Here is a 16,085-nt window from a genome sequence, read left to right as displayed (position 1 = left end):
CTTGGGGGAGGGCCTAGGCCCTGCCCTGGATGAAATGACAGTTACTGGAGATCTACCATGGAGGGCCTCACCCTCCCTGGGGATTGGAGTGGAGATTGGGTGGGGGGCTGGGGGATCTGGTGGGGAGGGTGGGAGAGGAGGGGAGGGAGAGGGAGCTGGGATTGGCACGTGAAACAAGGTTGTTTCTAACCTAAATAAAAAAATAATTATTTAAAAAAAAACAATCATCTGGCATACATATAGTTTTAGCACGTATTATAGATGAAAAAAAAATCTGTAAACTAATGAGACAGATATGTATATCTACTTTTACCTAAAGACCCTGTCTCAATGAACAAAGGACAGCCATCGTGCATTCACCATAAAGGAAGGAGAACTTGGTGCAGATGTATCTTTTCCATCGAACATTGATGTGAAGACGGAAGGCGGTACTGCAGAATACAATCTGTTCCCACTTCTGTTCCTTCACTCTTCCATGGGTCTTGTTATTGTCATTCTTGTTAAGTTCCTGTACATAGAAGCTCACGATCACTCCCTTCTGCTCCCTAATGAGCAAGTGTTACCTTTGGAAAACCTTGCTCTTACTGAAGCATGGGGTATGTCTTCCCTCTTCCCCTCAGGGAATTATCAAGTATGTACAGTCTGTAGGGACCATAAACTTCCTCTCCATCCATCTCTCAGAGATTGGTAGTCTTTAAAAAGTGGGAAAGAGTTACTCTTCACACACAATGCAGACAAGTGTGCTTTATAAAAGGCAAAGAGAAAAACACTCACACACAAACATGCTCCTTCAACAACACACCCGCCATTAAGGAAGAAGATTGTGAGTCTTAAATATGCTCTGCATGGTCAACCATTTACTCTGTTGTCCAATACAACTAATATTTCCTATGTACTGGTTGGCTCATTCATTCCTTAGTTCACTCCATTCAACCAGTTGTTGAGGCCTACCCTGTGTGAGGCCTACCCTGTGTGAGGCCTACCCTGTGTGAGGCTCCGTCCACCATGAGAAGTTGAGCTGAGAGAATTAGAGAGACTGGATGCAGGCATGAGAGTTTGTCAGTTTCTGAACAGCTTTTGTCACAAACCAATTTTGCCTCCTTTGAGGGCCAGGATTCGCAGCAAACTTGCCAAGCCTCTCTCAGACATTTGGCCATATTCTCTGCCAGCCCAAATCTAAAATGTGGAGTCTATGTTTTTAAATGGCCTTTATTTCTTCCCTTATATTCTACAGAAGCATCATTTTGTGGCAGTCTGGGGGTTTAGGAACTGACTCCTGACCCTCAGGGGTGGGGCTGAAGTCCCTACTCAGGGAAAGATAACAAGTGGCAGCCTGCTAATCAAGCTAACAGCAAAGCCCAGTATTTCCACCTGGAAAGGAAGCAAGGGGTAATGGGAAAAGGCTTTCCCGGAGAGGGCAGCATTTTGAGCCTAACCTAACAGGATAAGGAAAGATTCAGAGGCAAAGACAGGAAAGAAAGGGGAGGGAGGTCTGTGAGGCAGTTGAGGGCAGGAAGAACAGGGTTCATACAGAGTACCATGTATGGATTTAAAGTTCAGTAAGCAAGGGGCAGTGGTTAATAAGGCAGTAACAGTAGCTAACATTTATTGAACACACTTATGGGGAATTGCGCTCTGCACTCAACACATAGGGAAATTCTCACATTTGTTCCTTCATATTACCTTCAGAGAAATGGTTTTCAGACAGATAGGGATATTAGATCTGAGGCAAGGGGACACAAGGCAAGGCCTTCAGGCACACAGGGAGAGAGGAGACAGAGGCCTGGCAGGGGCAGCTGGCCACCAGTCCCATGAATATCTCCTAGTGATAGTCTTGTCTTGCAGGGCCTATATCATGTTTGTAAATATTACCTTAAACAATAGGGACAATGCTGTCTTGCAGATTCTTTCAAAACTGGTAGAAGCCCAAGGATGAGTAGGCAGGTGAACAACAAGCATGAGCTTTCTCTGTTCAGCAAGGCCCTAGGAGCAGCAGCCCGTTTTAGTAGTCCCGGGGAAAGCTCAGCTGAGCCATATTGCCTCTGGTTTCTGCTATAAGCAGCTCCCTGGAACAGACTAATGAAATAGAGACTTTAATCTAACCCTACAGGATGTGTGTTCTGCTCCGACCAATCAGTATGGAAAGGCTGCAATGGCTTTTAAGCAAGTGTGATGTGATTTGTATAGCTAAGCCAGGCTTCTCTGCCCCCAGGGATGAAGAACTGAGGTCAAAAGAGGAGGTGGGGTCAGAAGATCTATGGAGGCCCTGACCCTCAGCTTGGAGTTGTGGACAGGATCCTAAAGACAGTGTGGAGCTAAAGCAGATGGAAGAAAGGAACATTAAAAAAAATCACATTGGAGATTCTTTGTCTGCATAAATAACATTATTTGGCACGGCAGAATAATATTGAAGGAAGTGACAATTTATTCATGTGATCCTAGGTCACAATCCTAAGAATGTAAAGAAAGAGAGAGGGAGGGAGGAAGGAGGGAGGAAGGAAGAGAGGAAGGAGGGAGGGAGAGAGGAGGGAGGAAGGAAGAGAGGAGGGAGGGAGGGAGCGAGGAAGGAGGGAGGGAGGAAGGAGGGAGGGAGGGAGGAAGGAGGGAGGGAGGAGGGAGAGAGGGAGGACAGAGGGACGGAGGAGGGAGGGAGGAAGGGAGGGAGGGAGGACGGAGGGAGGGAGGAAGGAGGGAGGAAGGGAGAGAGGAGGGAGGGAGGGAGGGAGGAGGGAAGGAGGGAGGAAGGAGGGAGGGAGGGAGGGAGGGAGGAGGGAGGGAGACAAGAGGCAGCTGAAATAATTGAGCCAGTTCTCCCTCACTCAGCTGCCCCCAGAGCCTGCATCATTCCCAGATCTTGCAGATACAACCTTCAAAGTTTTCACTGTTGAGCTCCCGAACCTGCTTAAAACTTTTTACACAGAGGTTAAGTAGCTGAGGGGTTAAGAGCTCTTGCACACCTGAGTTCATTTCTCATCATCCACATTAGGCAGCTGGCAACCAGCTGCACTGCAGCTCCAGAGCATCTGATGCCCCCATGTGGCCTCTGCACTCACCCACACACCAGCTGTACATACACACAAACACATAAACAAAACAAACAAAATTACTTTAAAACTTATACAGAGAGATGGCTCGGTGGTTAAGAACACTTGCTGCTTTCACAGAAGGACCCAGGTTCAGTTCCCAGTACACCCATGACTATTCAAAACTATAGGTGACTATATTTCCAGTTAATCTGGTGGCCTCTTCCAGCCTCTGTGGGTACCAGACATGAATGCGGCCCACATATAAACATGCAGGCAAATATTCATACATAGAAAATAAATCTAAAAATAAATGTATACAAATTACAAAAAGAACCACACACACAAGGACACACACAGACCCTAAATGCACACACATGCATAGTCACTTTTTCTTCAGATGCATACAAAGACACATTTGCACCCACCAGTCAAACCACTTTCACGGTATCTAGGACCATAAAAATCAAAGACCCAAAGTCATCATGGTAAAGTTGGCCTTCATTGCCAAAGCCACGACTACAGACAGCATTCGATGTGGCAGCCATGAATAGCTGTTCTTTGAGGGCCAAAATCATGATACTCAATGTTTTTCCATCTGAAACTGGGAACATTATTCCCTACAGCCTGAAACTGTTTCCTGATCCATGAAGCTGAATTCCTATGCTAGCAATATGGTCTCCACACAAGCCCTTAAAACAGAAATTCCACTCGGAGAAGTATTCATTTCAGCCAACAAAGCTTTAAGTTTAGACAGAACTGTGAAGATGAGTACTTGGCTCACCACAGAGGCAACTGGAAGGACATTAAAACACACACACCAGGAAACTTATGTCATTGCCTTGCCTATCCAGTGTCATCTCCCCTGAACCCTAGTGAACTCTGGAGAAAGTGAGAGAGAGATGAGATTTCAGCTTGCTCCTGTGGCTGGTATAGACTTTCCCACCAAATCTAGTGATTCAGCTTTTAAAATCTTAATGGAAAAAAAGGCTAGATAACCAATGTTTCTAACACATGGCCCATGAAGGGGACAGGAACCACATTAACATGATCTTAGCACGTAAATTATACGCTGCTGCGAAACTGGCTTCCCATGCAAATTCATCACTGTATCTTTATTTACCAATGTTTGTTGTACAGTGATTGAAAGAGGGTGGGTATTAACAGCCCCATCAAATATTCTTATAGTCTACGTTCTTAGAGTTGAGTGATTCTCCTACAAAAATGATTTAGTAAATCCTGGACTCTGACATCCTGGAATGAAATTGGTTATATAGTCAGATATCCAGCATGCACAGTGAGCTCATTCATCTGTTCTTGTCAATCTCCCCAAGAAAGTTCACTCTCCTGGTTGAAAGGCCAATGCCTGACCACACAGACACAAGGAGAAAGCAGCCAGGGTCTTTGCCAGATGACATGAAATATTATGTAAATGCCCACATGGCTGAAGTTATGACTTCACTTATTAATTAAATGCTCTCCCAAGCTTCCTAGTGGGGCTTTAAAATCAATAGCTGGGTGTGCAGATGTAGCTTCAGTTGGCAGAGAGCTAGTCTAGCAGGCATGAAGCTCTGTGTTGTATCTTCAGCAGCATATAAACTAGGTGTGGTGTCACTTGGGAGGTGGAGACGGGAGGTTGAAGTTATTCTCAGATACAGAGTATGTCTGGGACCAGTCTGGACTATATGAGACCCTATCTAAAGTTAAAAAAAGTTAACAAAAACATTTTTAATTACAAATCCCAAGAGCATCTCTACTTCTCTAAAAACTGACAGTACAGCACATAGTATATGCGTAGAATATAGTTATCTGTGGTGGGAGGTATCTAGATTCCCATCCCTTAGTGACAACTCATAATGTTGGTGCTTCTAGCACCCATGGTCTTGACCTTCTGGGTCTTGCACACAGAAGACACTCCTCCTTTTATAACTCTAGAGTGCACGAGGGAGCTGGTTTTCAACTCCCCTAATTTGGCACCTTTTACCAGGAAGTGAACCACCACAAAGACTTTGTGATGGATGTTGCAGAAAAATGAAACTATGGGCCACATTCAAGGACACCATTTAAGTCGAAAACCCACAAGAGAACTCTTACAAACCACTGCCTATAAAAGAAGCCTGGCTCACTTTTAAACCAGGACATATGATCTCAGATAACCAGCATCCCATGCTTGCTGACCTCAGCCCTGCTGGTTCTGACCATGACATTTCCCAAACAGACTACTTCCCAGAATACACTGCCGCAACTTCAGAGTAGAAGGTGGGTTCTCTTCATCAGAGAGCAATGGTGTGGCTGAAGGGACTCCTCTCCATCCTGTGGTAGCAGTGCCACAGAGCACATGTTCCCGCAGATGCCCTACTTAAGGTGTGGTGGGGGTTGAGAGACTCAAGTTGTCCCTAAAGAGCCATGGGCAGGAGAAGGAAGTTTTGGCATATGGCTTTCTACAGCCAAGAAGCCCCAGACTGCGCGGACCCCAGCACAAAACAACCCAGTGCTAATCATCCAAGGGAGACTTAAGAGATAGAAGCTGGAAAGATATGATCGGAAGTGAGGCAAGAGTTGGTGTGGGACCGGAGGGGAGGAATCTTCACGTGTAAGGAATTGAGAGTGTACCCCATGCAGGAGACAAAACAGCGGCAGAGACTCTCCTTGTTACTTTTATACTTGATGTGACCAGGTACCAGACAAGAAGACGTTCAAGGAAGAAAGGCTTTATCTTGGCTTATAGTTTGAGGGAGCAGATTCCATCAGGGTGGGAGTGTGAGACACTTGGAATCTGCAGAAAGGAAGCAGAGAAAGGATACCGTGCTCAATCACTTTCTCCTTAAAGTAGGGCCTACAATACCCTAGAAGAAAAAGACATCACAGTTGAAGGACCCCAGGCCCCTTCTCCTAGGTACCTCACACAGTTACTCATCTATCACTGGACACTCTGGTTTAGGACAGAACAGGTATTCCTGTAAAGGGAGCCCATTCAACAAGGTAGTAAAAACAGAGAAATAACTCAGATCACAACAAATAAGCCTAGAACCAGCATAGCGGAGAACAAGCAGCTCAAACACAGTGTTCATTCTGTGGAGAAAAAAGGCTCTGAAAGCCAAGCAGCTGGGATCTGTAGCTCTGTGTGTCTCAGGCTCTACCCATGAAACACTGCATAAAGCCAAGGGGGTAAGTCTCCTAAGTATTTGTAAATAGAAAAGCTATAACTAAGCTGCTCCTGGGTCCCCATGAGCACTAACTTCTTATGTGATCAATGCTTCTAAAATTGCAAGGTGTCCAGGTGGGAAAGTTCATTTACCCCCTGTCTGGCAGAGGTTCACTTAAGGGAGTGATTTCTTTCCTCCTAGGCTCTCATTCTGCCCATTATTCAGAGTGAGTTGCCTCCTGGTGTGCTGTCAAAATACATCAGCTTCAAAGACAAACACACACCTTTCCATCCGAGGCCAAGATAGTTTACTGTATAATTTATGATAATGTTAAGCTGTTTCTCAGAAATGGTAATGGGGCCACTTTCTTTTTTCTTCTTCTTCATAGATGGGTAATTCTCAGAAAGGCAGTGGGATGTGAAAAGTTGCATTAAAAAAAAAACAACATAAACTGCCTGTGCCAACAAATCTGATTAAAACAAAACAGAACTCCAGCGGATTGCAGGCACAAGAAATCCCATTAGTGGCAAGAAGTAAACCCAAAGTAGAAACCATCTAAGAAGGCTGCTCACGTAACTGTTAGTGGCCTGTGATTTGGTGAAGTCCCCATTCACAGGCTTGTTTATATTTTAATGTGCAGATAGGAATGACTAAAGAGTCCTTTGCTTTCACCCAAATTCTTTCTGCTCTAACCTACTCCTGAATTTATTGTCTATTCAGCTGTTTTAATTTCAATTTTGTGTTGTTATATTTTATGTGTGTGGGTGTTTTGCCTTCATGTATGTATGTGTAGCATGTGCATTCATGGTACATGTAGAGGTCAGGTGAGGGCATTGGATTCTCTGCAGCTGGAGTTACAGATAGTTATGAGCCACCATACAGGTGGTAGGAACTGAACCCAAGTCTTCTAGAAAAGAACTTAGTACTCAACTGCTGAGCTGTCTCTCCAGTCCCTGTCTATTCATCTAAGTATAATACAGTATGCATTAGGTATCTCCCAAAGCAAATTCTCTCCTACTAAAAATACATTACCATCCAGCAGTCAACCTTTTACTCATTTCCAGAAATTTCAAACTTTGATTTGAAATAAAAATGCCTTCATAGCATCTTTTGTCCTCTATAGAATTGTTTTGACTACTAAATGTGTTTGAGGAACTTGCTCCCAGACTTCGGGAAGTTAGGTTTTAAAATCACTTGACTCTTTCAAAGTCAATACTTGATAAAAGGAAAATAGTCAAGAGTTGCAGTTAAACTGTAGCGCTGGGGCTTCTGAAATTCCAAACGTTCTATTTTGAAGTCTTGGACTCATCAAAGAAAGTATGGAAGCGTTCCAAATCTAACCTGCTGTAAAATACAATAACAGTAAATCTATTTTAACGTAAAAAGATTTCAAAATCTGAAATGAAACAGCCAGAAAAAATAGACAAAAGAAAGGGTAGATGCCTTCATGCTTGCCCCAAGACACCTGGGCTCTAGTCTCTCTTTCTGCTTGGTAACCCTAAAGGCTCATTCATTGTTTCTCCCATCCATTCATTTTTCTCATGCAATAAAGACACTGTAACTACACGGGCAAGGGACCAGGCTGGGAAAATACTAGAACATGGTCTCTCCTCTCAATGAGCCCAGAGGCAAGGGGAGAAGAGGCAATGCAGAGTATTCCATGGTGTGGTGTCAGTGTTAGTACAACTTCTCAGAGAGCAGGAAGAATGAGAGGCTAGGGCTTACATGAAAGGGAGTGATGCTTCTTGTGGGTCCAAACTCCTTCCGGCCTTGTTTCCTCTGGCTGGGTCCTTTTGAGTCTCCCTTAAAAAGTGCCCCATGAACTGAGACCCAAGAGCCTGATGGGGATGATTTTCCATGGTGAGATCTGGAAAGCTACAGGATAATGAATTCTTTTGTGCCTTTGGCTGTTAGTTAGAAAAAGAATAACCAAACAGTTTGGAGGAGACCTTCCAAAATTCCACTGTCAGTTAACGTTCTCAATCTAATTTGCAACTTCCGAGGACTGAAAACAAAAGAGTTCTGTCATTCCATTGCACAGATACAGGGAAGGGCAGGGTCCCGACACTCATAGAAGGCTTACTTAGGGGGAGGGCCCAGTGAGATGTCGTCAGGAACAGCTGGAGTCCCAGGGACAAAGGTGAAGAGAAAGCACCCCTACCATCACCCTCTGAAGGACCTGTACCTTGACAAAGAAGAAAGGAGGGATGGCTTTCTCTATTATTTTTTCACCTATAAAATTAAGTCAGAAAGAAGCCAAACCCAGACTAGAAACTCTCCAAATGTATTTTGAAACAACTGTTTTCTCTGTCACTTTCTAAGGTAGACAGACCAGGTTTCGAGGCTCAGCTCATCTCTCCCTGTGAAATGAAGGTAGCATGAAGGTTAGGGACCTTGGAGAATGCTATCAAGATGGAATATAGGCATGTCACACATCAGATTAAGATAGTTTGGGGTGGGGGGCATCGTGGAATGCTCTGTGTAGACAAAGAAACAAGGGCAAGGATGGTTGCCCAAAGAAAGGATGGTTTCCTGAAAACAGTCTCAGACATAATTGTGTCTCCCCACTTCACATAGGTAACTGTTCATCAGAACTTGTCCGTGTGTGTGTGTGTGTGTGTGTGTGTGTGTGTGTGTGTGTGTGTGTGTGTGTGTGTGTGTGTTGGGGGGTGGCTAATCTGGGCAACTTAGGGGAATGTCACATCAAAATGAAAAGTAAAAGGGAGGCTGGAGATAGCTGCCTAGCAGGTGAGAAGTCCTGGGTTCAGTTCCTAGAACTTAAAAAAAAAACAAAACTAATTATGCATCTTCCCCATACCATTCTCATGAGTGACCATGATGCCAGCAGGATGGCCAGGGTCTCACGGGGTGACACTGCTGCCAGCAGGATGGCCAGGGTGTGTCAGTATTGAGGTTGGTTATTCACATACCTACTATGATGGCTCTGTGAATATGAAAATAAAGTGACAACCAAGCTTTGCACCCATAGTTCCTACCCTCTGGATGGCTCAGTATAAGAGACTGAGATCAACAAGCAAAAGAGGTAAAATGCAAGGGGCACCAGATGGCAAGGGACAGGAGTTCTGTGAGACTGAGGTGATGGAGAAAGTATGGCAGAATGCATGATGAATTTAGAGAAGGGAAGAAAAGTCAGTGTGGACAGCTATGTGCTCATGATGGGGCCCTCAGCCCTCGATACCCATCAGTATCACTTGGAGAAAAATCTACAGATGGGACACATCCTGTATTTTGATATGGAAGTGTTAGACCTAGGGTTATGCTGATATTATCCTATGTCAAAATCCCTTAAGCACCAGTCTGAGGTTTGAGTACCATACTCTATTAAAAGAATCATTTATTTTTAGTGTATGTGTATGATTGTTTGCCTACACATACGCATATGTATCATGTACATGCAGTAACTGCAGGGACCAGAAGAGGGAGTCTGACTATCTGGGGCTGGAGTTATAGAAGGTTGTGAGCCCTCATGTGAATTCTGGAAACCAAACCACAGACCTCTGCAAGAACAGCAAAGGCTCTTAACTACAAACCACCCCTCTAGCCCTATATTCTACTCTCTTAAATCAACCTAAATGCGAACTCCATACACCAGTCAAGTCAGACTTCGACAGGTATAAAGAGGGGAAAGTCATTGTCACAGGGGAAGATTATTTTGGTTGCCATCTGTTTTGGTTTTGTTTATATCTGCTCACTTAAAGGCAACACACACACACACACACACACACACACACACACACACACACACACACACGGAAGCCAGAGGTCAACCTTGCCATCCTTAGTCAATTTCTACTTTGATGTTTTGTTATCATTTTTTGCTTCTTTTTTGAGACAGATTCTCTCAACTTTGTCTGGAATTCCCCAATTGAGCTGGGCTGGCCAATCAGTGAGCCTCGGGGATCCATCTGTCTCTGCCTCCCCACTGCTAACATTATCAGTGCACATCACCGCATCTGAATTTTTAAATGTGGGTTCTGGGGTTCAAATTCATGACTTCATGCTTACAAGGCAAGTGATGTATCAACTGAGCCATCTCCCTAGGTCCTAAACTATCTGCTAAAGAGATTGAATAAAAATAACTAAAGTATAGTGAGGGCTTTGTTAGAGCTCTTTAAAACAATACCATTGATTCTAATTCCTCAAGACACCATGTAAGATAAATTGAGTCACGGGAATTCTATCCTACAGAGGGAGGAACTTGGGCTCACAGAGGGTCCCCTCTTGGTCCAGGGCAGAGTGCCAGAAGGAAGCAGAGCTAAGGGCTGCGTGCAGTGCAGGGATGTGCTCATCTCCTGAGGGATCCAGACAGCTGCACCCTTTCTGAAGGGAAATCACTAAATACCATCCCATAACTTTGAGAGCCCACTCCCCACTGTGATTCCAACTCTAACAATGTCTAAAAGACGGAGCCTCCGCTGCTACGGGAACAATTTCTGCAACGCAGAAAGTCTGAAGTCAGCAATGATTAAATTGCCCCTTGAAATGGTTAGCCACTTGCACGGCTCTTTGTCTTTGGGGTCTCGTCTCAGCAATTCGTTTCAGCTTCCGTGTATACCAGAACCTCAAATCTGTCATGCTGAGGTGAGACGAGATGCCCTCCTAACAAGACCCTGGGCAGGGCTGGGGCTGTCTGCCACCCCCACTTCCAGGGAGCCACATTCTTCATGAGCAGGTAACGAAGCTCACAGGAGCAAAAGGAAACTGTACAAAAGCAGAAAATGACAATTCAGACCATGAGACCAGAGAGTGATGGCATTAAAGAAAACCCTCAAAGCCCTCAGCAATGGAGCAGCCAACAGAGAAAGGATGATGCCTGATAAAAAGGCCCAAGTCGAAGGGATAATAAGGACCCCTATATACATACTGCAAGCTATAAAATTATGGTGGCATTAAAAGTGATAATATCATAATGTCATTGCGCGTGTGTGTATATGAGATCCTAGACAATATAAGATGGGTCACTTCAGCATACGGCTAATACTGCCTAGAAACACCAGGGAAATAAGAACCGCATGTAAGAGGAAAATATTTGCTTGGTATTTCTGGATCACCTCTCTTGCTGTTTGCAAGAGAGTAACCAGGGTTTCCGGCTGACGGCTCAGCAGTTCTGTGCCCTCGGAGAACTTCTGTCGCTCTCCAGCCGGCCTCTGCTGCTGCGGCTGGAAAGTTAGTAAGATATTATTCCCTATTATTTTTCATTTCCCTTCTCTGTGCTGGCAGTCTTACAATAGGCAATGGTGGGTAGGCTCTGTCCCACTGTGGGGGAGAACAGGAACTAGGAAAAGCATTGTAAAGAAGGACAGTTTGGGGAAACAGTATGTTGGCCGTTATTCCATAGAGCCCAGAGGAACACAGAGCAAGGATGTACTGGGTAGTGTCTACTCCAACCTTCTGTTTTTAAACATGAGGGAAGCAGGATCTGGGGCAGAGCGGTGAGTTGCATTAAGCTCTGCTGGCTTCATGGAAGATCTGCCAAAACCTTAGCTCCATTTAACACAAGGCTCTATCATATGGAAGACGTGCTCTCACAGCTACACCATAAAGAGGCTGGGAATGTGGCTCAGTTAGTAGAATGTTTGCCCAGCATCCATAAAGCCCTGAGTTTTAATCCCAGCATTGCATAAAACAAGTGTGAGGGACACATTCCTGCAATCCTAGCACTTGGGAGATAGAGGCAGGGGGATCAGAATTTCCAGGTCATCCTCAACTACATAGGAACTTGGAGGCTAGACTAGGCTATGTAAGACTCTGTTTTAAACAAAACACAACCTAACAACTAAACAAATAGGTATCATGTCACAGGTATCCCCTTTCTCATATGAAATCAGACTATGAGAATGGATAACAGATTTTTTTTCTCCTCCCTAAGCTCACAAGGCTAGTGAGGGACAATTCTTGGATTGGTTGATTGGAATCCTTCAGAATTCAGAAAACTGTCCCCCATACCAGGTATGTGGTTAAAAGGCAAAGGTGCCTATCATTGCTTCATTGTTCCCCAAGTCCCGCCATTCTTCTCTGTTCACACACCAGACAAGGCCTGCGTGCTCCTGAGTGAAATACATTGCAGGAGCTGCAGGCACACTTGTAATGAGAAAATTGAGACAAAGGGCTGAGGGTGTTTGGGCCCCAGCAAGAAGCTATATTACAAAGGTACGCCACTTTCACATTCATTTGCACATTTTTCCTCATAAGAAAATTAGGCTTTAATGTAACCTCAATTTCAACCTTGTTGCTTTATCGCCTAAAGCCCATTAAAGAGCTATTTCCCAGGGCCGGGAACTTATGATTGGAGGTCAGGAGGCTGGGGTTTTAATCGACTGGTGAAGGAACTTCCTTCCAGGGGCTTCTGTCTTTTGTCTTTTCTCTGCCATGGCCTAGTCACCAGTCACAGGGGTAGGAGTGGGAGGGGTTGCAGAGTGGGGAGGGGGTGATGCGTGGGCAGTGACACATCTTTTTTAAGATGCCAAAGCCAAGGGCTGTTAACTGCCCAGGTTGGAAGATGGGGCAAACTGAAACACATGTCAGAGACATGGCTAAAGCCTGAGACCTGACCACGGGAAACAAAGAAGAGTGAACACCATCTTGTCTCCTTGTCCCTTCCTCTGGTCTCAACTTAGTGGATCTGACTACGTAGCCCTGGCTGTCCTGGAACTCACTCTGTAGACCAGGCTGACCTTGAACTCACAGAGATCTGTCTGCCTCTGCTTCCCAAGTGCTGGAATTAAAGTTATGCCTGCCACTGTGTCCAGCACTATTCTTGGCGTTTCGTTTGTGTCAGGGGTCCCATGAAGGACACCTAAGGAGTTTCCTGTGGCCATAAACCATTCATTCTCAAGCTTTCTCAGGTAAATTGTGTTGAATGTTCTAGTCAATTGGCTGGAGACCAGGAGGGAGAGTGTCTATAAAAAGTACTGATGCCTGGCTTCCCAGTCCCTCCAGAGAGTCTGACACAACTGGTCTGGCATGGGATAGGGGTGCTGTGATTCTTTAAATCCCTCATCCCCTTGGGTGATGTTGATTGGATAAGCCCTATGATAATCTATGCAGGCAGATTCTGCAGCATGGTCTAGCCTCTGCAATGTCCTCCTACCCTCTAAGTCCCCAGCAGTGACAGAACAAAAGAAGGGGAAGAATGGGAGAAGGTTGTCTGTCCCCTCCCTTTCCAGGCACTCAACACTGATATGGAACTTTCCACTTTGGGCTATCCAACAGCCTCTAACTCTCAGCTTATTTTACTAAGCAAACTTCTTAACCAGCCTCCAGCCTTGTGTTATCCGGGCAAACAGCCACTGGGAGCCAGAGGGAGCCAGAGGGAGCCACTGGGAGCCAGAGGGAGGGTCATTTTCACGTCCACGCTCACCCCACCTCTCTCTTTCAGAGCAGACTCGCTTGGCTACTCCCCCCAGGCCAGCCCCCACTCCAAACCTCTCATCCCATTATGCAGTCAGTCACAGCTCGGCCTCCATTTAGGTATCTGTTCCATTTCCTTCCCTTATCAGGGCCCAGAGATAATGCAACACGGGGGTGGGGGGGGTGGGATACTATTTTTATATTCAGGTGAGTACAGCATGTAATAATTCATGCTGTTGCTTTTTGTCTCCTATATATTTGGACCCTGACTGCACTCTACCTCCAGGCAGGAATGAAATGGATACTTTGGGAGGTATCAGAGGAGGCACAGACCTGTGATTCATGCCAATTCCAGCACCTTCTCTGCCAGCCTCAGCCTCAGAGAGGAGTGTGGATTAGACTCCCAGTGCCAGCCTCTCGGGAAGAAAGGCAGGCAGCCCCGGGACCCTACAGGTGAAACAGATCCTGGGTGTGCAGCAGGGAAACCACAGAGAAGAACAACTATTGTTTCTGCTGTTATTCTTTAAAAGTCACATCTTGTCTGGATTCAACCATTTATTTTTTTCCCTCATAAGCTTCGTCTAATGCTTTATTCCTCACATCTTGCTGGCCATAACAGAACTCCATCCTAGCCCACCCCTTGCTGCCTAGGAACCTTGTAAGGAACTCTCAACAGGACCGATCCCAGCTCTGGGCCTCAGTTTTCCCCAGCTGATAAGAAGACATAGTTTACTGGAGGTGGGCTAGCCTTCACACAAACTCACATAGCTATAACCGAACCCTTTCTTATCCCATTACATTCCTCAAGCTGTTTTTGTAGCTTTTAGGCTATCATCGCCCCCATTATCTCCCCTCAGACAATCTGTCCTCATTTACCCCTGCAGGAAGAGGGAGGGGGAAGTGTGTGGTTTTTTTCCTTGCAGGGGATCAAAAGAATTTTGTTCTTTTCAATTTTTTTTTGGATTGTCACCTCTTCCTGTTATGGTGGTAATGAAATCAAACTGGATGTAAGACTGCCTCTTTTTTATCCATTAAATGTCATATTTTACATTTATTAACATTAATATTAGTACCAAAAGCCAATTACCATGGTGTTAAGTGATCCGCCATCTTAGGAGGGCAAAAGGGGGAGGACACCACAAAGGCTAACACTAGTCTCCCACACGCTGATGTCAGCTGAGTGACTGCTCCTATTTATCACTCCTGGTAGTTCTGGCAATAAGGAGGGACCACTCTACAGAGCAGGGTTGGTGCAGCTGTTCAACTCCTGAGCGGTTCAGGTCTGCTGTTCTTCTTTGATGAGAAAGTGTGTCTCTGATGGGACCGTCACAGGCATGTCACTGGTGTTCTACAGAGCAGATGTGTATAGGTGATCTAATGTTGAATGAATACTGATTTCAGCTCAAATCAAACCCATCCAATCAATCTCGTTGATGGACACTGTAAGGTGAGATTTCATCTTAAATACCTCCTTTGAAAAAACTCAGCTAGCAAAAGTAAATTTATCACATGCTTTTAATTATTTTTCCTATGAATGGATGCATTCATTTTTTTAAAAAATCAACCTTGCTTCTAATTGATTTATTTAGTAAATAATATCAGGTTTGTGTGTGTGTGTGTGTGTGTGTGTGTGTCTGTCTGTCTGTCCTTTCAGTTTTGAGTCAGAGGGCTAAAGAGACGTGTTGGTGGGTAAAGTTCTTGCACAAAAGCATGAAGGCATGAGTTAGAGTCCCCAGAGGCCACATAAGAACTCTGGGAGCAGGATCACACACTGTCATCTCAGTGCTTCTACTGAAATGGAAAGAGGAGACAGTGGGATCCTGCAAGCTCTCGGCCTGCTTGCCTACACACAGTGCTCGATGTGATCCAAGACTGAAGGGTGTCATCTGATTTCCTGCTCGCACAGCAGCATGTGTGCACAGCACTGCCACCACACAAACAGAATTGCTGGCAGGAATGAACCTAAATCACCTATTTCTAACAGAGGCCCTACAGAAAGTTTTACTAAGATTTTGTATTTTATGTATATGTTTGGCCTGCATGTGGGTGCAATGCATGTGGAGTCCAAAAGAGGGCGATGGATCCCCAGGAGCTGGAGTAACAGATGGTGTGAGCCATCTTGTGGATACTGGGAAACAGACCCTGATCCTTTGCAAAAGCAGCAAGCACTCTTAACCTTTGAGCAAACTCTCTATCCTCTAGCAAATGCTTTTTAATCGAAGTAACCTCAGTTCCATGAACATGTCTTTAAATTTTACACTTAAGCAACAGGGAAACATCTACTTTTAAAGCCATGGGGTAAGGCCAGTTGACACAAGGATTAATGTGGCGATCTCTTTGAAAACACCCCCTACATTAAGTTATAGGTGTGCAGCTGTGCACTCGGTGCTGGGAAGATGTCTGATTACTTGTCTTTCAATAGCACTTCTGCTGGGGACATAAGACATTGACCTTGGCTAATATGAGTGTCCCTCAGTCATTAGCCATACCTGGAAACCCCATGTCATCTCAAACGTCTCCTCCAGTTTTACAGAAATATCAATAA

At 45.0% G+C, this 16,085-nt stretch overlaps 1 protein-coding gene across 3 annotated transcripts in view; it reads right to left on the bottom strand.

The window, feature by feature from the left end:
• Positions 1-16,085, bottom strand: part of Rora (RAR related orphan receptor A) — a 713,188-nt gene that overhangs the window by 597,323 nt on the left and 99,780 nt on the right. The gene's annotated exons all lie outside the window — the stretch shown is intronic.

This window comes from Mesocricetus auratus, unplaced genomic scaffold (assembly GCF_017639785.1).
Source record: "Mesocricetus auratus isolate SY011 unplaced genomic scaffold, BCM_Maur_2.0 Super-Scaffold_100691, whole genome shotgun sequence".
NCBI lineage: Eukaryota > Metazoa > Chordata > Mammalia > Rodentia > Cricetidae > Mesocricetus > Mesocricetus auratus.
The sequence above is the reverse complement of the archived record's forward strand: the minus strand, read 5'-3'. Positions and strand labels throughout refer to the sequence as shown.